At 35.4% G+C, this 19042-nt stretch overlaps 1 protein-coding gene across 4 annotated transcripts in view; it reads right to left on the bottom strand.

Annotated features, from left to right (window-relative positions):
- PRR16 (proline rich 16) overlaps window positions 1-19042 on the bottom strand; it is a 326938-nt gene that overhangs the window by 155489 nt on the left and 152407 nt on the right. Inside the window, exons 1-2 of one of the 4 annotated variants that reach the window (XM_063604604.1) lie at window positions 18594-18691; window positions 17212-17335 (exon numbers count right to left, since the gene is read on the bottom strand). The exons of the other annotated variants lie outside the window; for them this stretch is intronic. The gene's annotated coding sequence lies outside the window, so the exon portion shown is untranslated. Of the gene's footprint in view, window positions 1-17211; window positions 17336-18593; window positions 18692-19042 lie in introns of those variants that run through there. 4 annotated transcript variants of the gene reach the window in all.

Genomic DNA, 19042 nt, shown 5'->3' with positions numbered 1-19042 from the left:
TGCTGGATTTTGTCACATGCTTTTAATACATCTACTGAGATGATCATGTGATTGTTGTTTTTAATTCTGTTTATGTGGTGTATCACATTTATTGACTTTATGTATGTTAAACCATCCCTGCATCCCTGGTTTGAAACCCACTTGATCATGGTGCATTATCTTTTTGATATGCTGTTGGATTCATTTAGCTAGTATTTTGTTGAGGATTTTTGCACTGATGTTCAGGGATATTAGTCAGTAGTTTTCCTTCCTTTTTCGTTATGTTCTTTCCTGGTTTTGGTATTAGGGTGATATTGGCTTCATAAAATGATTTAGGGAGGATTCTCTCATTCTCTATCTTTTGGAATAGTGTCAAACAAATTGGTACCAATTCTTCTTTGAATGCCTGATAGAATTCAGCCGTGAATTCATCTGGTCCCGGACTTTTATTTGTTGGCAAATTTTTAATTACCATTTCAACCTTACTGCTTGTTATTGGTCTGTTCTGAGAGTCTATAACTTCCTGGTTTAATATAGGAGAGTTGTATATTTCCAGGAATTCATTAATCTCCTATAGGTTTTCTAGTTTATGTATGTAAAGATGTTCATAGTAGCCTTGCATATTTTTTTGTATTTATACACTATCTGCTGCAATATCTCCTGTTCTCATTTCTAATTGAGTTTACTTGGATCTTCTCTCTTCTTTTCTTGGTGAATCTTGCTAATGGTCTACCAATTTTACCTTTTCAAAGAACTAACTTTTTGTTTCATTGATCTGTTGTATTTTTGTTGTTGCTGTTGCTTCAATTTCATTTAGTTCTGCTCTGATCTTTGTTATTTCTTTTCTTCTGCTGGATTTGGGTTTGGATTGTTCTTGTTTCTCCAATTTCATGAAGTGTGACCTTATACTAGCTGTTATCTTTCAGACTTAATTTTTTAATTTTTTGAGACAGAGTCTCACTCTGCTCCCCAGGCTGGAGTGCAGTGGCATGATCTTGGCTCACTGCAACCTCCACCTCCTGGGTTCAAGTGATTCTCCTGCCTCAGCCTCCTGAGTAGCTGGGATTACAGGCACATGCCAGCATGTCCAGCTAATTTTTATATTTTAGTAGAGATGGCGTTTCACCATGTTGGCCAGGCTTGTCTTGAGCTCCTCACCTCAATTGATCCCCCTGCCTTGGCCTCCCAAAGTGCTGGGATTACCAGCATGAACCACCATGCCTGGCCCTCTTTCAGACTTGTTGATGTAGGCATTTAATGCTATACATTTTCTTCTTAGCATGTTTTTGCTATATCTCAGAGGTTTTGTCACTACTATCATTCAGTTTGAAGTAGTGATAGGTTGTGTCACTATTATCGTTCAGTTCAAATAATTTTTTAATTTCCATCTTGATTTCATTGTGACCCAGTGATCACTCAGGAGCAGATTATTTAATTTCCATGTGTTAGCATGGTTTTGAGGACTCCTTTTGGAGTTGATTTCCAGTTTTATTTCACCGTGATCTGAGAGAGTACTTGATATAATTTCAATTTTCTTAAATTTACTGAGACTTGTTTTGTGGCTTATCTTAGAGAATGTTCCATGTGCTAATGAATAGTATGTATATTCTGCAATTGTTGGGTAGAATGTTCTGTAAATATTTGTTAGTTCTACTTGTTGTAGGGTATAATTTAAGTCCATTGTTTGCTGACTTTCTGTCTTGATGACCTATCTAGTGCTGTCAGTGGAATATTAAAGTCCTCCACTATTATTGTGTTGCTGTCTATCTCATTTCTTAGGTCTAGTAGTTACTGTTTTACAAATTTGGGACCTCCAGTTTTAGGTGCATATATATTTTGAATTGTGATATTTTCCTGTCAGGCTAGTTCTTTTATCATTATATAATGTCCCTCTTTGTCTTATCTAACTTCTGTTACTTTAAAGTTTGTTTTGTCTGATATAAGAAGAACTACTCCTATTCACTTTCAGTGTCCATTTGCATGGAATCTCTTTTTTCCACCCCTTTACCTTAAGTTTATGTGAGTCCTTATGTGTTAGGTGAGTCTCCTGAAGACAGCAGAAACTTGGTTGGCGAGTTCTTATCCATTCTGCAATTCTATAAATTTTAAGTGGTGCATTTAGGCCATTTACATTCAACTTTAGTATTGAGATGTGAGGTACTATTCTATTCATCATGCTGTTTGTTTCCTGAATACATTGGTTCTTTTTCATTGTGTTATTGTTACATAGGTCCTGTGAGATTTATGCTTTAAGGAGATTCTATTTTGGTGTATTTCAGGATTTAGAGCTCCTTTTTGCAGTTTTTGTAGTGCTGGCTTGGTAGTGGAGAATTCTCTCAGCATTTGCTTGTCTGGAAAAAACTGTATCTTTCTTTTATTTATGAAGCTTAGTTTCCTTGGATAAAAAATTCTTGGCTGATAATTGTTATGTTTAAGGAGATTAAAGACAGGCCCTCAATCTCTTCTATCCTGATGGTTTCTGCTGAAAAATCTGCTGTAAATCTGATAGGTTTTCCTGTGTAGGTTACCTGATGCTTTTGCCTCCTAACTCTTAAGATTCTTTCCTTTGTCTTGACTTTAGATAACTTGATGACTATATGCCTAGGTGACAATCTTTTTACAATGAATTTCCCAGGTGTTATTTGAGCTTCTTGTATTTGCATGTCTAGATCTCTAGAAAAGCCAAGAAAGTGTTTCTCAATTATTCCTTCAAATATGTTTTCCAAACTTTTAGATTTCTCTTCTTACTCAGGAACACTGATTATTCTTAGGTTTGGAATTTTAACACAGTCCCAAACTTCTTGGAGGCTTTGTTCATTTTTTAAAATTCTATTTTCTTTGTCTTTGATGGACTGGGTTAATTCAAAAGCCTTGTCTTCAAGTTCTGAAGTTCTTTCTTCCGCTTCTTCGAGTCTATTGCTGAGACTTTCTGGTGCATTTTGCATTTTTCTAAGTGTGTCCTTGATTTCCAGACATTATGATTTTTTTTTAATTTATGCTTTCTATTTCACAGAATTTTCTTTTTATATCTTGTATCATGTTTTTAATTTCTTTATATTTGACTTCACCTTTCTCTGGTGCCTCCTGGATTAGCTCAGTAATTGACCTTCTGAATTCTTTTTCTGGAAATTCAGAGATTTTTGTCTTGGCTTGGATATATTGCTGGTGAGCTGGTACAAAATTTTGGGGGTGTTAAAGAACCTTGTTTTGCCATATTACCAGAATTATTTTTCTGGTTCTTTCTCATTTGGGTAGATTATGTCAGACGGAAGATCTGGGCTGCTGTTCAGATTCTTTTGTTCCACAGAGTGCTCCCTTGGTGTGGTGTTCTCTCTCTTCCTCTAGGAATGGGGCTTCTTAAGAGTAAAACTAGTAATTGTTTTTGTTCTTCTGGGCCTAGCCATCCAGCAGAGCTACTGGGCTCCAGGCTGGTACTGGGGAGTATCTGCAAAGAATCCTGTGATGTGATCCGTCTTCAGGTCTTGCAGCTGTGGATACCAGCACCTGCTCCAGTGGAGGTAGTAGGGGAGTGAGGTGGACTCTGTGAGGGTCTCTGGTTGTGTTTTCATTTAGTGTGCTGGTTTTGTGTTGGTTGGCCTCCAGCCAGGAGGTGATGCTTTCAAGAGTGCATCAGCTGAGGTCCTATGGGGGAAGGTAAACTTGCCCTAGGGACAACTGGTTAAGTATTCAGGATTCTCAGGTGGTGGGTGGGGCCATAGATCTCCCAAAAGATTATGACCTTTGTCTTCGGCTACCAGGGTGGGTAGAGGCAGACCATCAGGTCGGGGCAGGGATAGGCCTGTCTGAGCTCTGAGCTCAGCCTCTCCTTGGGCAGGGCTTGCTTTGGCTGTTGTGGGGAATAGGAGTGTAGTTCTCAGTCCAATGGAATTATATTCACAGGGAGATTATGGCTGCCTCTACTGAGTCATACAGGTCACCAGAGAAATGGGGAAATGCCAGCAGTCACCAGCCTCATCCCAATCCCATGCAGCTGGCAGTCCTAACGTCCAGTCCCATTGTGCCCCCATAACAACACCAAATCTATTTCTAGGCCACCAGTGACCAGGGCTGAGAACTCATCCCAGACCATGAGCCTCCTGTCCAGAAAGCAAGCCGATTCACAGTTTTTCAGTGTCTCAGGGAGCCTGCAGTGGTGATCCAGTCCTTCAAAAGGTCTGTTGATTCTCTTGGCTTTCCTGGTATGTTCCTGCAGTAGTTCTTGGTGCAAAAGTTCACGATGTAAGTCTCCACAAGCTGCTCTGTCCACCCAAGCTAGTTTTGCCTCTTATCTGCCATCTTAATCCTAATCCAGAATCATAAATTTTAAATCATCAACTCTTATTTTACTGTCATGATATATAATGATAAGGATGTCTCTATTTTAAATCCTTTAAATCCCCTCTGAAGTATTATGTTTTAAATAAATCTTCACTATCAATTTATTTTATTGTCACCTGCTTCTTTATGATGAGTTGATTACAAACATTAAAAATCAGTTTATTTATGGGTGATATTGGTCCTCAATATTTAGAGAAACCAGAGCTAAATAATTTAGTATTCTGGGAGACTTATATTTATCTCAATTTACTAGTCTAGCTAGACTAGATAACTTAAAACATCTCTCAAAATGCGTATCTAGATTTACTTAAAAAGGAAAGGGACTTTCCAAGGGCAAGAAACGATAGTGTAAACCAATGAGCTGGTGTGGAAATAAACCTTTGTTGGGGAGGAAGTTGATCATTTGCTGGGTAACTAAACAATTTGGGGTTGACACTGATGTAGACCACGGATAATGAGGAAGTAGAGATATCTCAATCAAAGAAGGAACCTAGAACAGCTGCACCATCTGTTAGCGGGTTGTCAGGAAAAATAAATATATCTATTCAAGGTAGAAGACATGGATGTTTTCCTCATATTCTGGGTGCATGAAAAAAAAAGGTGTTCGTTTTGGCAACATTTAAAAAACTTTACCTAGGTTTGGGGTTCAAATATATAGAACCTATACATCTTGGCAATCATCTCCAGCAGCGGACTGTAGCAATAGCACAGGAACATCTGCCAGAGTAGATGAAAGTCAGACCCTAGGTGATTTCAAAGCTTAGGATGACCTTACAAGCCAAAATGACAAAATGTATAAGAAAACAGTACACTGTGCCGGAAAGTCAGCCCAGAGAACAAGCAATAGGAATGGAAACCCAAGAACTTAGGATAATAAAAAAAGACAATCTGTGAAGTAGTATGTTTAAATTGACTAAGGACGTGAACAAGAAAATGAACAAGACAAAATGAAGTGGATAAATATAAATATATTAAAATTAGAAAAAGTGGTTAGGAGATGTAAATGATAAAATAAGAAAAAACAAAATTGATAGAAATTGAGAAAGAATAAAAGTAAGAAAAATGAAAATAAATTAGTATTTAAAGAATTATAGCTCAGAATTGGCAAAAATCATGAATCCTCAGATAGAAGAAAATCATCAGACACGGGTATAATTTTTTTTTAAATTACACATCTTGGATCATCATAAAGGCCAATGACAAAAGAAAATAAAAGATCTTGAAAACAACCAGAGAGGAGATAGATAAAGTGCCAATTAATGAAATTGTGCTGATAGCTGATTTTAGACTTCTCGAAAGCAACAGTGCAGCCCAGAAAATAATGGGTTAATATTTTTAAAATGCAGAGTGGAAATAACTGTTCGCCTAGAATCCTATGCCCAGTAGTAAGTCATAATCTAAAATGAAGGGTAAAGTAAATATAATTCAAAAAAACAAACAGAGTCTTCTACTAACTGATCTTAACTGAAAGAACTAAAGGTTGTATTTTAAGAATATGAAAACTGAGACAGAAAGGTGTGTGAAGGCATAGTGAGCCAAGAAATTGGAAAGCATGTCAGTAAATTTAAAGAAGCAATGTTGTATAAAACAACTCTAGTAATGGTTAATTTATGAAACATAAAACAAATAATTCTAAAATATTAGATGGTAAGGTGGTGAGCAGAATTAAAACATTCTAAGATGCTTTCAATGTTGAAGAGGCATAATAGAAATACTTTATAGCATTTGAAAATTGCATTTTAGAAATAATGTTACAAAAAACATATTTAGAAATAATGCTCAGAAATCACTTGCAGAAATTATGTCAAAATTACCATTTCACCCAGCAATCTCATTATTGAGTATATTATTGAGTATATATTCAAAATTATATAAATCATTCTACCATGAATACACATGCACACATACATAAATAAATGTGGTATATATACACCATGGAATAATATGCATTCATAAAAAGGAATAAAATCATGTCCTTTGCAAATCTCAAAGGATGGAGCTGGAGGCCATTATCCTAATCAAACTAACATAGAAATAGGAAACCAAATATGACATGTTCTTACTCATAAGCGGGAGCTAAACATTGAGTACATATGGACACAAGGAAGGGAACAACAGACACTGAGGCCTATTTGAGCATGGAGAGTGGGAGAAAGGTGAGGATTGAAAAGCTGTCTTTTGGGTACTATGCTTATTATCTGGCTTATAAAATAATCTATACCACAAACCCCTGTGACACACAATTTACCTGTATAATAAAACTACACATGTACCTCTGAACTTAAAATAAAAGTTTAAAAAGTATCTCTTTAAGTGACATATTCAGGAGTTACATATGTGTTTATTTCAAACAAATTAAGGAAATTCAACAACTAAACTCATAGGCTTCTACCTTAAGATGCTTACTGTTAGATGGGAAAGACAGATAGATGATAGATAGATAGATAGATAGATAGATAGATAGATAGATAGATAGAAGGTAGAATGATAGATAGATAGATAGATAGATAGATAGATAGATAGATAGATAGAAGGTAGAAAGACAGAGAGATAAGTAGAAAATTTCATACAAAAAATAAAAGATACAAATCTGCTTTATCCTGGGGAAATCTAATCTCTCTTACCTACAATTTTTTTATCCTTTTCACTTTATCACCATATGGGAGAAAAAGTTCCAATACATTGATATGCTTCCTAGCCTTTAAAAACACAGTGCTAGGCTTCATGAGAAACACGTAACAGAAACAGAATCCATTATCCCACATATGCTCAGAGAGCTCTAACAAGTGCCTGCAAACTGGCCAACACATGTGCTTTACATTAAGTCCAGCCCACTCAGTCTCACTTATATCTAAAAAACAACTGTCTTAAAAACAAAATAAATAAATATAACTAGAAAAGTGTTTCCATAGTTCCCATGCATATTGCTTTATGAAAAAAGATACCCATCTTTGTTCCCTTACTGTCAGCGCATCAGGTTCTGAATACAGAAAACATGAAGTGAAACAAAACAACTGCAAATAAAAAACAAAATATGCAGGCTTGATGTCCAACCTTTCAGGGAACAATCCATCTTCACATGTAAGAAACATAAATTCACATGATAACCACAGCAATTGAAAAAGTGATTATAGGATACATGTTTTTGCTAAAAGAAGCAATGCATTCACCAGAGTAAGGACAACAGAAAGGAAATATTATTAAGAAATATAATTATGCTAAGAATAGATCAAGAGATATTGTTTTAAAGAAATCACAAACTTATTTCTTTAAGACAAACACTAAGAAAGAAGAGAGAAAATGGATTTGTAAGCTTTTTTTTTTTTTTTGAGACGGAGTCTCGCTCTGTCACCCAGGCTAGAGTGCAGTGGCGCGATCTCGGCTCACTGCAAGCTCTGCCTCCCGGGTTCACGCCATTCTCCTGCCTCAGCCTCCCGAGTAGCTGGGACTACAGGCGCCCGCTACCACGCCCGGCTAATTTTTTGAATTTTTAGTAGAGACGGGGTTTCACCGTGTTAGCCAGGATGGTCTCGATCTCCTGACCTCGTGATCCGTCCGCCTCGGCCTCCCAAAGTGGATTTGTAAGCTTTTGACAAGTCTTTCTTTAATAGTAAGTTGTTGAGTCCATAAGAAATGGACTGAGATCTAAGGCTTTTAAGCATCAGGAAATCGGCCATTCAGAATATTTTGGGGGAAGAATAACTTGAAGCTCCATCAGAGCCTAATTACACCTTTTGTAAAAAGCAGCAGGGTGGCTCTCTTCTTTTGCTGTGATGTATGGCCAGCCAGCACAATAGTTAAATAATCTATAATACTTTCCTATTTTTTTTCACAAAGCTTAAAGCCCAGTAGTGAAAAATGATGCATTCAGGAACATTATTTTCAGATGAATATGTTGTGTATGTGTAGGATCATTCTTTTCTCCATCTGTCTATTGGTAGATGCCTGAAGCACATCAAAGACTATCATAATTCATCAGTCTCAAGTCACATTTTAAACCCTTATAGCTTGCAGTTCCCATTTACTATATGCTACCAAAAGAATCTTAAAATATGATAGTAATATAACTGTTAAAGAATCCAGCTATGATATCTACTATGGCTGTACAGAATTAATCCGTACTTGTTAAGTATCTACTAATTTGAGCAATGAGTGCAGCATAGCAGGATCATGTACAGATCGTATAAGACTAGCATTGAGGAAAACGGAGTGCTAGCCACATCTCGGCCATTTAATAGCTACATGATTTAGGCTTAATCCCTGTATGACTGTTGTCTAAACTGTGAAATGGGAGAAATAAAAAATGAATGCCCTGCATATATCACAAAGTACAATTTAGCGAAAATCAAAGGACTGAACATAATAAAATTGGGTGATTGACTATAAGGAAGTGTATTAGTTACTCACCCAGGGTACAGGTAGTGGATTTCTTTTAAGCTTTGCAGATCTTCCTTTATATATAAATATAATAACATGATAAAACTTCCAATTAAACATTTTCATTTGAAAAGACAGATTTTAAATGAAGGACAAAATCGAATTTATTTCCAAAGTGAGACATTCAGTTTATCATATCCAAGAGAAATAAGGTCAGTATCAAATTCTAAATAAATAAGATTCCTATTTTATTGCCAATTTATTTTTCATGCTAGATGTTAAAACAATTACTTTTTATCTTTTATTCTACAAATTATGGAGGGAACCACAGATAAGTTTAAAAATTACAATGAATTGTAAAATTTAAACTTCGAGTCTGCTTTATGCTTATCATTAAACTATGGTACTTCGGGGCCATGATCCAATCTATTTGTGTCTTTTTTAAACTTTACTGAGACAAAATTTGCATATGATAAAATTCTTCCATTTAAGTGTACAATTCTTTTAGATAAATGCTATTTAGTAAATCTACAGATTTGTGCAACCATTGCAACAATCCAGCTTTAGGACATTTTCATAGCCTGCAAAAGATCCCTCATGCTCATTTGCAGTCATCACTATTATAACTTGTAGTCCTAGGCCACCAATAATCTACTTTCTGATTCCATAGATTTGCCTTTTCTGGACATTTCCCTATAGTCTTTTATATCTGGTTTCTTTTACTTAACATACTGTTTCTGTGGGGCTTTTTTGTGGTTCATCCATGTTGGAGCATGTGTCAGCAGTTGTTTACTTTTCATTGCCAAACAGTATGCCATTGTATAGGTATATCATATTTTTTAATCCAATCATCAGTTGATGAACATTTGGATTGTTTTCATTTTTTGAATATTATAATGTATTTATGGACATCACAACCCAGTTTTATGGGTATACACATGTTTATAATGCTTACTGAGCCTTGGGGAAATTGTTACTAAGATATACAAAGCATAAATTTAGATGTTCCAGGTGCTTGATTATTATTCTAAGGTTTCCAAGAGAGACTGAATTATAGTGTGGTTAATAGCACAGATTCTGGAGTGGGATTCTTTGGGTTTCTAAACCAGTTCAATATTGTACTAGTTCTAAATTAAGCAAGACATCCCTTGGATTCCTTTGCTGTAGAAGGGAAATAATGATAATGGATCCTTATAAATAAGCTTGTCATGAGGGTTAGATGATGCTCATTTGATGTTAACTATTATAACAACTACGCACCAGATCATCACGTAAATACATTAAGAAAGTGGTAGTGCTGATAAAACCAGATGATTAGAAGATTTCTGACTCTATTGTCCTACTAAGAGATGCAAACCTCACTCTTGATTAACATGGTATACTACCAGGCACAAACCCACATGTTTTTATATGGGGGATAGCAAAGAACTTATTTTCTGGCCACACACAGTGGCTTTTACCTGTAATCCCAGCACTTTGGGAGGCCAAGGCAAGAGGATAGCTTGAGTCCAGGAGCTTGAGACCAGTCTGGACAACATAGTGAGAACCTGTCTCTACCAAAAATTAAAAGATTAGCTGGGCATGGTGGATCACATCGATAGTCCCAGCTACTCAGGAGGCTGAGGTGGGAAGATCACTTTAAATCTGGGATGTTGAGGTTGCAGTCTGCATTGAGTTGTGATTATGTCACTGAACTCCAGCCTGGGCAACACAGCAAGATCTTGTCTCAAAAAAATAAAACAAACTAAAAATTTATTTTCCCATCTGACCACTACCGCACAGTCATTGGTGGGGAAGAAACTCTCTAATAACCACTTGCTTCAAGATAGAACATCACTGAGTTCAGAGACAAAGTAGCAGAATTAGATTTCTACCAGTGAACACTCATTCTTCTTCCTGTCACCTCCTTGTGAATATGACAGTAGACACAGGACAAAAGAAAGGCAAAAAAATGTAAAAAGTAATTATGTAGCTGTATTAGTCCATTTTCATACTGCTGATGAAGACATATGCAAGACTGGGCAATTTATAATGGAAAGAGGTTTATTGGACTTACAGTTCCACGTGGCTGGGGAGGTCTCACAATCATGGCGGCAGGTGAAAGGCACATCTCACATGGTGGCAGACAAGGGAAGAGAGTTTGCGCAGGGAACCTCTCCTTTTTAAAACCATCAGATCTCATGAGACTTATTCATTATCACGAGAACAGTGAAGGAAAGATCCACCCCCCATGATTCAATCATCTCCCACCAGGTCCCTCCCACAACATGTGGGAATTATGGAGGCTACAAGATGAGATTTGAGTGGGGACACAGAGCCATACCATATCAGTAGCCTTTCTACCTTATTTAACAAATAAGCAGTGCACATTATGATCAGGAGCAGTTCTTAATACTTTAAAAGTAGTAACTCGTTTAAAATCTATAACACCCCTATGAATTAGTATCTATTTATTATCTCCACTTTCAGATAAGATAACTGAGGCACAGAGATGTTGAGTAATTTGATCAGTGTCACACAGCTAGTAAGGGCAGAGCTGAGTTTCAAACCAGGCAACCTGGCTCCAGTGTTTACATTTGCACCACTATGCTATGCTATCTCTTTTAGAAGTAGAAACATTTTACTGAAGCAAAATATATTATTGGAAAAGGCAAATGGAGGCATGATCAGTTTTGTTCTACATACATACCATACCAATACTCTTTAATCACTCTATTTGGTTTACTTAAGCCACAGGAAGAGGTCTCTTTCAAATATGAGTGAAACAAGCCAGGTCTAAATTATATCTTAGTTTCAGTTTCATCTTAAATCCTGTTATCCATTTTATATGAGTGTAATGATGAAAAACTAAAGCTTTTCAAGTTCAAAGATGTGTTTCTTTAATACTGCAGAAAGGATCCCTAACCTGACCATAAGAATGTTCTCTTCCTAATCAGTCATTCTTTCCTTATCTGTGAATTAAGAGCAGCAGCACCTCTGTGGAAAAATACCCCACTGTGAAAAATCTTGCACAATTTATGTCCCTTGGGAAGATAGTGATGCATATTAACATTTTTTAACTTTTTAATCACACAAACATTAAGCATACAATTGTTAAAAATTAAAAAACTACAGTTGTTATGTATCTCTACATTAATAGTTGTTATATACAAATAATATATTATTATATATTATGTAGAATGATTAAATCAAGCTCATTAACATATTCATCCTTATTCACATTTTAAAGGCACTGAAAAGTCCTGACTAAATGTATTTAACTCAGTAGTTATCAAATTTTAAAATAATGAAGTCTGCTTTTCCTCGGTGTAACACCCATTTACCTACATTGGAAAACACTGCTGCTCTGGATGTCTAATGAATCCATGGCAAATTAATACAATTACTTTTTGTTCTAATATAAACTTTGAGGTCTATGACATGGTAAAGACAAGAGCTAATAATATATGATAACATGGGTAAGGGTAAAGATAATAATAAATAGAGTAATACTATATTAGCTAACATTTCCATATGTAATGCTCAAAACAATGGCATAAGGTAGGTATTTACCAATTAATCCTCATTTTGCACAAGAAGAAACTGAGTAATGTGCCCAAGCCACATCACTAGTAAGTAGCGAAGCTGGCTTTCAAAGCCAGGTATTCTAAACCCAAAATCCATGTTCTAATAATTACACTGAAGTACCTCCCACTTTGTGCTAGGCAATCAGTTTATTTATATAGGTAGAATCCTGATTAGTAGGAATGAATTAGGACATAGATAATTACATAAAATTACCAAGAAAAATCTAGGAGTGGTAGATATAATTTATTCATAATAATTTATGTTGTCTCTTGATACTGTTGCCATTATAAAATCTTTCCCCTTTTATATGTTTTTTTCTTTCCTCACTGAGGAATCTAATGACTATAACATTTTCTTTCTTCTTCTCTTTCCATCCTAAAATAACTGTAGTAACAGTACATTTTCAAGTGGTGGTATATTCTGTAAATAGTTGAAAATAATAAAATGCGTCTGAAGTCAATACATTACTTTATATTACCTTTCGTTTTTGTGAAAAAAAATTCATCAATTAATCCCTAATTCCAAGACATAAAATGTGTTGTGTTTATAAGTAGAAAATTACACATTTTTATTGTTCTCTCTCCCTACTGCATTGTTTCAAAGTGCTAACATTTAGTTTCTGCAAATCAAATTCCTTTTTGACACATAGTCTTTTAAAGAACAAAAAAGAAATAATGTAAAAAGTACAGGATTTAAAGAGTGCAAGAAGTAGCTAAAATATGAAATACCAACTTGTGGCCGGGCGTGGTGGCTCACGTCTGTAATCCCAGGACTTTGGGAGGCTGAGGCGGGTGGATCATAAGGTCAGGAGATCGAGACCATCCTAGCCAACATGGTGTAACTCTGTCTCTACTAAAAATACAAAAATTAGCAAGGCATGGTGGCGCATGCCTGTAGTCCCAGCTATTCGGGAGGCTAAGGCAGGAGAATCACTTAAACCCAGAAGGTGGAGGTTGCAGTGAGCCAAGATCATGCCATTGCACTCCAGCCTGGCGACATAGCAAGACTCCATCTCAAAAAATAAATAAATAAATATAAAATAAATAAATAAATAACATATGGAATGCCAACTTGTGAAAAATAAACACTTGTCATGCTTTGCTCTCAGAAGACAATATTAGAGTAATGAATAAGATACAACTTCAGCTCTGTGTATCTCTTAAAATATATATACTGGTAATCTCTTTAAAGTTTCTAAAGATAGAAAACAAGAACTAACTGTAGAATCTCTTTCCTTCACTCCATACACACTTATTGTGCCATTACTTTTCTAGATATTGAGGTCTCAGAAATAAAAACGGGAGATGAGACTCATGCTCTTAAGGGGCTTAAATTTGACAGGAGGAGGCAGTCAGCAAAGAAGAAAAGAAACACACAAACAAGAATTCATAAAGTGATAAGTGCCATGGAAAAAACTACAGGTAGTATTGTGAGACATAGAATTGCACCAAGAGACTAAGTGTGTGAGTGGGAGAGATGCACATGAACGGCTAATGCTCAGGTCAAGTGGTCAGCAAAGACACCTCTGAAAAAGGTGACATGAAATGGAACTGAAATAATACAGTGAGCCAGTTTGTGCATGCTAAGTGGAAAAGGCCAAAGATGTTGTATTAGTCTGTTTTCCTATTGCTCTAAAAGAACTGCCCAAGACTTGGTCATTTATAAAGGAAAGAGGTTCAATTGACTTACACTTCAGCATGGCTGGGGAGGCCTGAGGAAACTTACAATCATGGTGAAGGCCAGGGGGAAGCAAGGCACCTTCTTTACAAGGTGGCAGAAAGGAGATGTGCTAACCAAAGTACAAAGTAGGAAGAGCCCCTTACAACACCATCAGATCTCATGAGAACTCACTCACTATCATGAGAACAGCACTGGGGAAACTGCCCCCATAATCCATTTACCCCCACCTGGTCTCTCCCCTGACACATGTGGATTACGGGGATTATGGGGATTAAAATTCATGAAGAGATTTAGGTTGGGATGCAAAGCCTAATTTTATCAAGTGGAAATGAGCTTGAGACCCAAAACACAGCTTGTATAGTAGAGTACTGGACAGGGGGATCAGAGACTGAGACGAGATTAGCTCTGGCTGAGAAGAGATCACAGGGTTTGATTACAAGGTAAACAGATCACAGGGGAATGATCACAAGGTAAACAGACTGATCACAAAATAGAGACCTCCAAGACAAGCAGCAGGAAGAAGCCCAGGTGGCAATGGCAAGTGGCAAAAGTTTTCAATGTAGAATAGCATGAATCCCTTTATATTTCAAAAAAATCCCCATTATTTTTGCTGTTCTGAGAAAAGTGAATTGTAAGAAAGCAAAAGGAGGAGTAGAGTTTGGTAAGGAATTCATATAAGGGCAGTCTAATTAAAAGATGAGGACTGAAAAGTTGCAAATAGTGAAGATAGTGAAAAGAAGGACTCAGGATTTATTTTGGAGGCACATTTGACAAAACTTTCTAAAGGAGAACACTACCCAGAGTTTTGGTCCAAGCAATTTGTTTGATGAGGGAGTGATTTACTGACATAGAGAAAACTAAAGGAGAAAGAGAATTATGGGCCTGGGTATTGATTCTGAAGTTCTGCTTTCTATGTGTTTATTTTAAGATGCTTATTAAACATCCAATGGAGACGATGGGGAGAAGCTCATGATACAAAGTTGGAATTCATTCATATATAGTTGGTATGTAAAGCTATGGGCTGGATGAGATCAGCAAAAAGAGCTGGGATGGGGAGGAAAGAGAGAAACAGGTGGAGGGGGAGTAAACTAGGGAGAGACAAGGCTTGCTCTGAGTATTGGGACCCTGTAACATTTAGCAGCTGAGGAAGCAAGGACCCAGCAAAACACACTAATGAGAGGTGGCCAGAGAGGTAGAAGAGGAAATGTAAATTTATCTGTTCCATACATAGAACCTTGACAGACAACATTTTAACAACAATAACAAAATGTAGTACTCTCTGGTATTTTCACATACATCATTGCTATCACAGCAAGTTCACTGACCTACATCACAGAACTACTTATTTTCTGATTAAGGCCAGGTTAAAGAATGCTTCTCAGGAATAATATCTATAGTTGTTTTGATTTGACAACAAAATCAAGCAACCTCACCTCATAAGCACATTTTCCTGCAGGTTATCAATCACTGTACCCATTTGTGGAGCATTGCAACATAATCATGAAGCTCGTCTGCCTGTTTCACCATTACAACTTCTGGCTTTGGTGTTACAATGCTCCATAATTCTTTGCTGTTATAATATTCAAGGTCACTCTTCGTGATAAATAAATTAAAGATTAATTTTATGCACTATGTTATTATGGAATTCCACAATCTTGCAAAAGTTCTGGTCTGCATTTTTCGTCTTCTTTCCATTTCACAAAAACACCAAACTTTACCATGACTTGCCAATTTATTGTGAATCTTTCTTTAGAAATTCAGTTAACAAACAATACTTATTCCAGTTTTTGAGGCACATTAATTTTAGCTCCGCTCTAATATCACTATACATTCTTATTTCATAAAACTCAATTTATTAACTTTCATATTCTCTCTGACATACCTCCAACTCAGGCAGAAAACAATTATTTTTACGTAAACATCGATTTACTCTTGTATTACATTGTTTTAGTCTTCTACTTGACTGTGAACATATCATGGGTAGAACTGTGTCTTATTAATCTTTATATTTCTTTTTTCTAGCACAGTGCATAGTGCAAAGTGCATGTTCAATAACTATTGAGTAAAATAATTAATTGATTAGATTAGTTTAGACTGTTAATTTTTGGTTTGACAAAAATGATAAAGATATCAAACAACTGCTTTACTATATTTTAATATAGATTCTTAGGAGAAATTTTTGCATTCCTGAGATTCATCAGTCCCTCATGTTTTCTTACTTCCTCTTTATTTGGGTATGTAATTTTCATTAGTATGCTAGTATAGCAACAAACCATTTTGAGTGACAACTGCTAGTCGATTAACCTATGATGTTTTCAATTCTCCGGAACTAGCTCTGTGATTGAAATCAATAGTAACATTAAATGGTTGATTCTCTCTTTTGCCAATGCAACAAATACTTCTTGTATTTTAACAAAATGTATAGACCCTATAATAAATATGGAAGGACATTGCACATTCCATACTATTATTTTTCCTAGTCAACTTTATAATTACTTCAACAGTCAATTCATCATTTTTATTCAACTGAACTCAGCTCAAACAGTTAAATATTTAGATCTGATTCTTTTTTCAAGAAAAATTAGAACTGAGTTTGAGAGATGTGTCTGTCTGATAAGTGCAGCGGCAATCTAAAGGGCACAAAATACCTGACTTTAGGAAATGATGTGTGGGGCATCACGTAATATGTACAGAGGATTGCTTCTGAATATATTGCCAATGTGGCAGACACTTTTCATCCCCAAACAACATGAGTTATCAATCTATGCCCAAGTAATTTCTTCTAGATAAAGAAGGATACTGTCTGTTTATAGACCATCAAGACTTTATTCCAGTGGGAAAAGCTGGGCCTACAGCACTTTTTTTTCTGACTTTTTGCATAAAAGTCATGTCAAACAGAATACATGGACACTATGTCTTGAATTTTCTGGTCCTTTAGGTCAGGTGAACGTCTTATGAATTCCATTGAATAAGGTCTCAGGAATTCAAGTTGAATAAGTGACTTGGCAAACTGCTAATTGGCAAGTTAATATCAGAGTTGTATAGCTTCGAGGTGAATTCACATAATTGATTTAAAAAAAAAGGAAAGGAAACAAAAAAATAAGAATCCCAAGTATTTATCCATTGGTCTCTCTTAGCAATAACAGACACAGGCAGACTTTTAAATTTACTTTTTCCTCTTTATCCTGAGATAATCAACAATTTATTTTCTTTTCAGTATACCTTTTTTGTCCATTTTATGTGATTTGCTATAACTTCTTTTTCACTTACCTCTGAAGTAGAATTTGATTGAGAAGATAAATATAGCTAAATTCCAAATACCATTCCCTCTTGTTTTACAACAATTAGAACACATTAAAATGAAGACTTGATTCATGACACAGCACCTAACAAACTGTTAAAAAACAGTATAATTACTATAATCTCAAAACTAAAAATAGTTTACTTATTACATTCTTAAAATCACTATATGCTAATATAGAAATTTTATTTAATGGCACTCAACAACAAAATCAATACTACTCATAAGAATTCATTCAAATAGAGTGTTGTCAAATGCATGACAAAAGAATGCAACTGATTAAAGAAAAACAGTAATTGTAAACATGTTAATATATCTCTAATATTTGACATTATCCAGACATCTTTTATATTTGATTTTAGATATAACAGATTTATTCTTAAAATCCAATAGTTGACTAATCATGGCATCTTTCAGGTTTTATCTACAAGTGGAAAAATTTGGTATCCATATTTAACACAAAAAATAACTAGAGTCTTACATAGATTAAGGGGTTGAAATGATTGTCCCAGAAGCACCAGAGCATAATGAGCAATAAACCCAAGTTCTTTTATACGAAGAAAAAAACTGAGACCAAAGAAACCTGTACTGACAGCCTTTGATGATGGGAAAATGGAAAATTGCAATAAAAAAAATTATTGACCTTGACTATGCATGTTTTCACTTCGTTAGGAATTCACAGCTGTTAAAGGTAATGATCGTTCTTATGGTCACATATGGCATAACCAAGATTATGTTATGAATATGCTTCTGATGTCATGGATGTCATGAATGAATTCTGTGCACCATAAACCAATCTTTAAAAAAAGACTATTGTCTTAATATGTGAATTTAAATTATCATATCTTTTATAAAATTTTTGTTTTTTAATGACTAAAATTAATTTCCTACAATTGACATATACAAAGATAACTTATCAAAATGTAAACTGATTTTGTTAATAAAAAGTGTGAATATTCTAACATGACCTCATTAATTGTGATACCTTGGACGTTAAATCTTGCGGTTTTGAACAAACAACAAATATTTCTTAAAATATTTTTGGAGCCTTAAAAATAAAACATTGCTGAAATTTATGATATTATTATACTTATTTCCTTACGTGGAATTTAAACATAAAACACAGACTGAAGATATGACCATTTATATGATGATAAATAGTGTTGTGAGTGTTAATCACGTTATTCATGGTCATCACTTGATAACTTTAATATTCAAAGAGACCTGATTGTTAATTGCAACTCTTACATATATTTTGAATTACAAATGATATATTGGTTTGCATGTTTCTTAGAAATGTTGGTATGTGCTGTCCAAATTCCTGCAAACATCATGTTAAGGTGGGGCTGACCTTCTTGGGCATTTCCTGATGTCCTGTTGTCACTGTATGCCTGCAGCACTGTTTCCCTGTTTCATCATGTGGGGAGGTGGGAGTAGGTAATGGAGCTTCTGTTAAAAAAATTAGAAAACTTTAAAAAATAGTTCATTTACTTTAGACTTTCCAAAAAACACTGGACTGGACATGGTGCAGGAGGTTATGAATGGATGGGGAGGCATTCGTCATGAAGGAATAGGATATACTGATGGAAATTACACATGGATGGAAGAGAAGAGTGAACATAAGAACATGTCTAGGAAGGAAGTGCATGTGAAAGACCACGTATTGTGAGTGAAAACATAAGAAGTATGAATATTGATCAGTCAATCAATCAAGTCTTCAAGAACGTTTACTGAGTACATATTCTTTCTGAGAACAGTATACCATAGCAAATCACTGGATGCTTTGTAGGTTAACACTGA

Source organism: Pan paniscus, chromosome 4 (genome assembly GCF_029289425.2).
Source record: "Pan paniscus chromosome 4, NHGRI_mPanPan1-v2.0_pri, whole genome shotgun sequence".
Taxonomy (NCBI): domain Eukaryota; kingdom Metazoa; phylum Chordata; class Mammalia; order Primates; family Hominidae; genus Pan; species Pan paniscus.
Note: the sequence above shows the minus strand (reverse complement) of the source record. Positions and strands in the feature narration are given on the sequence as shown.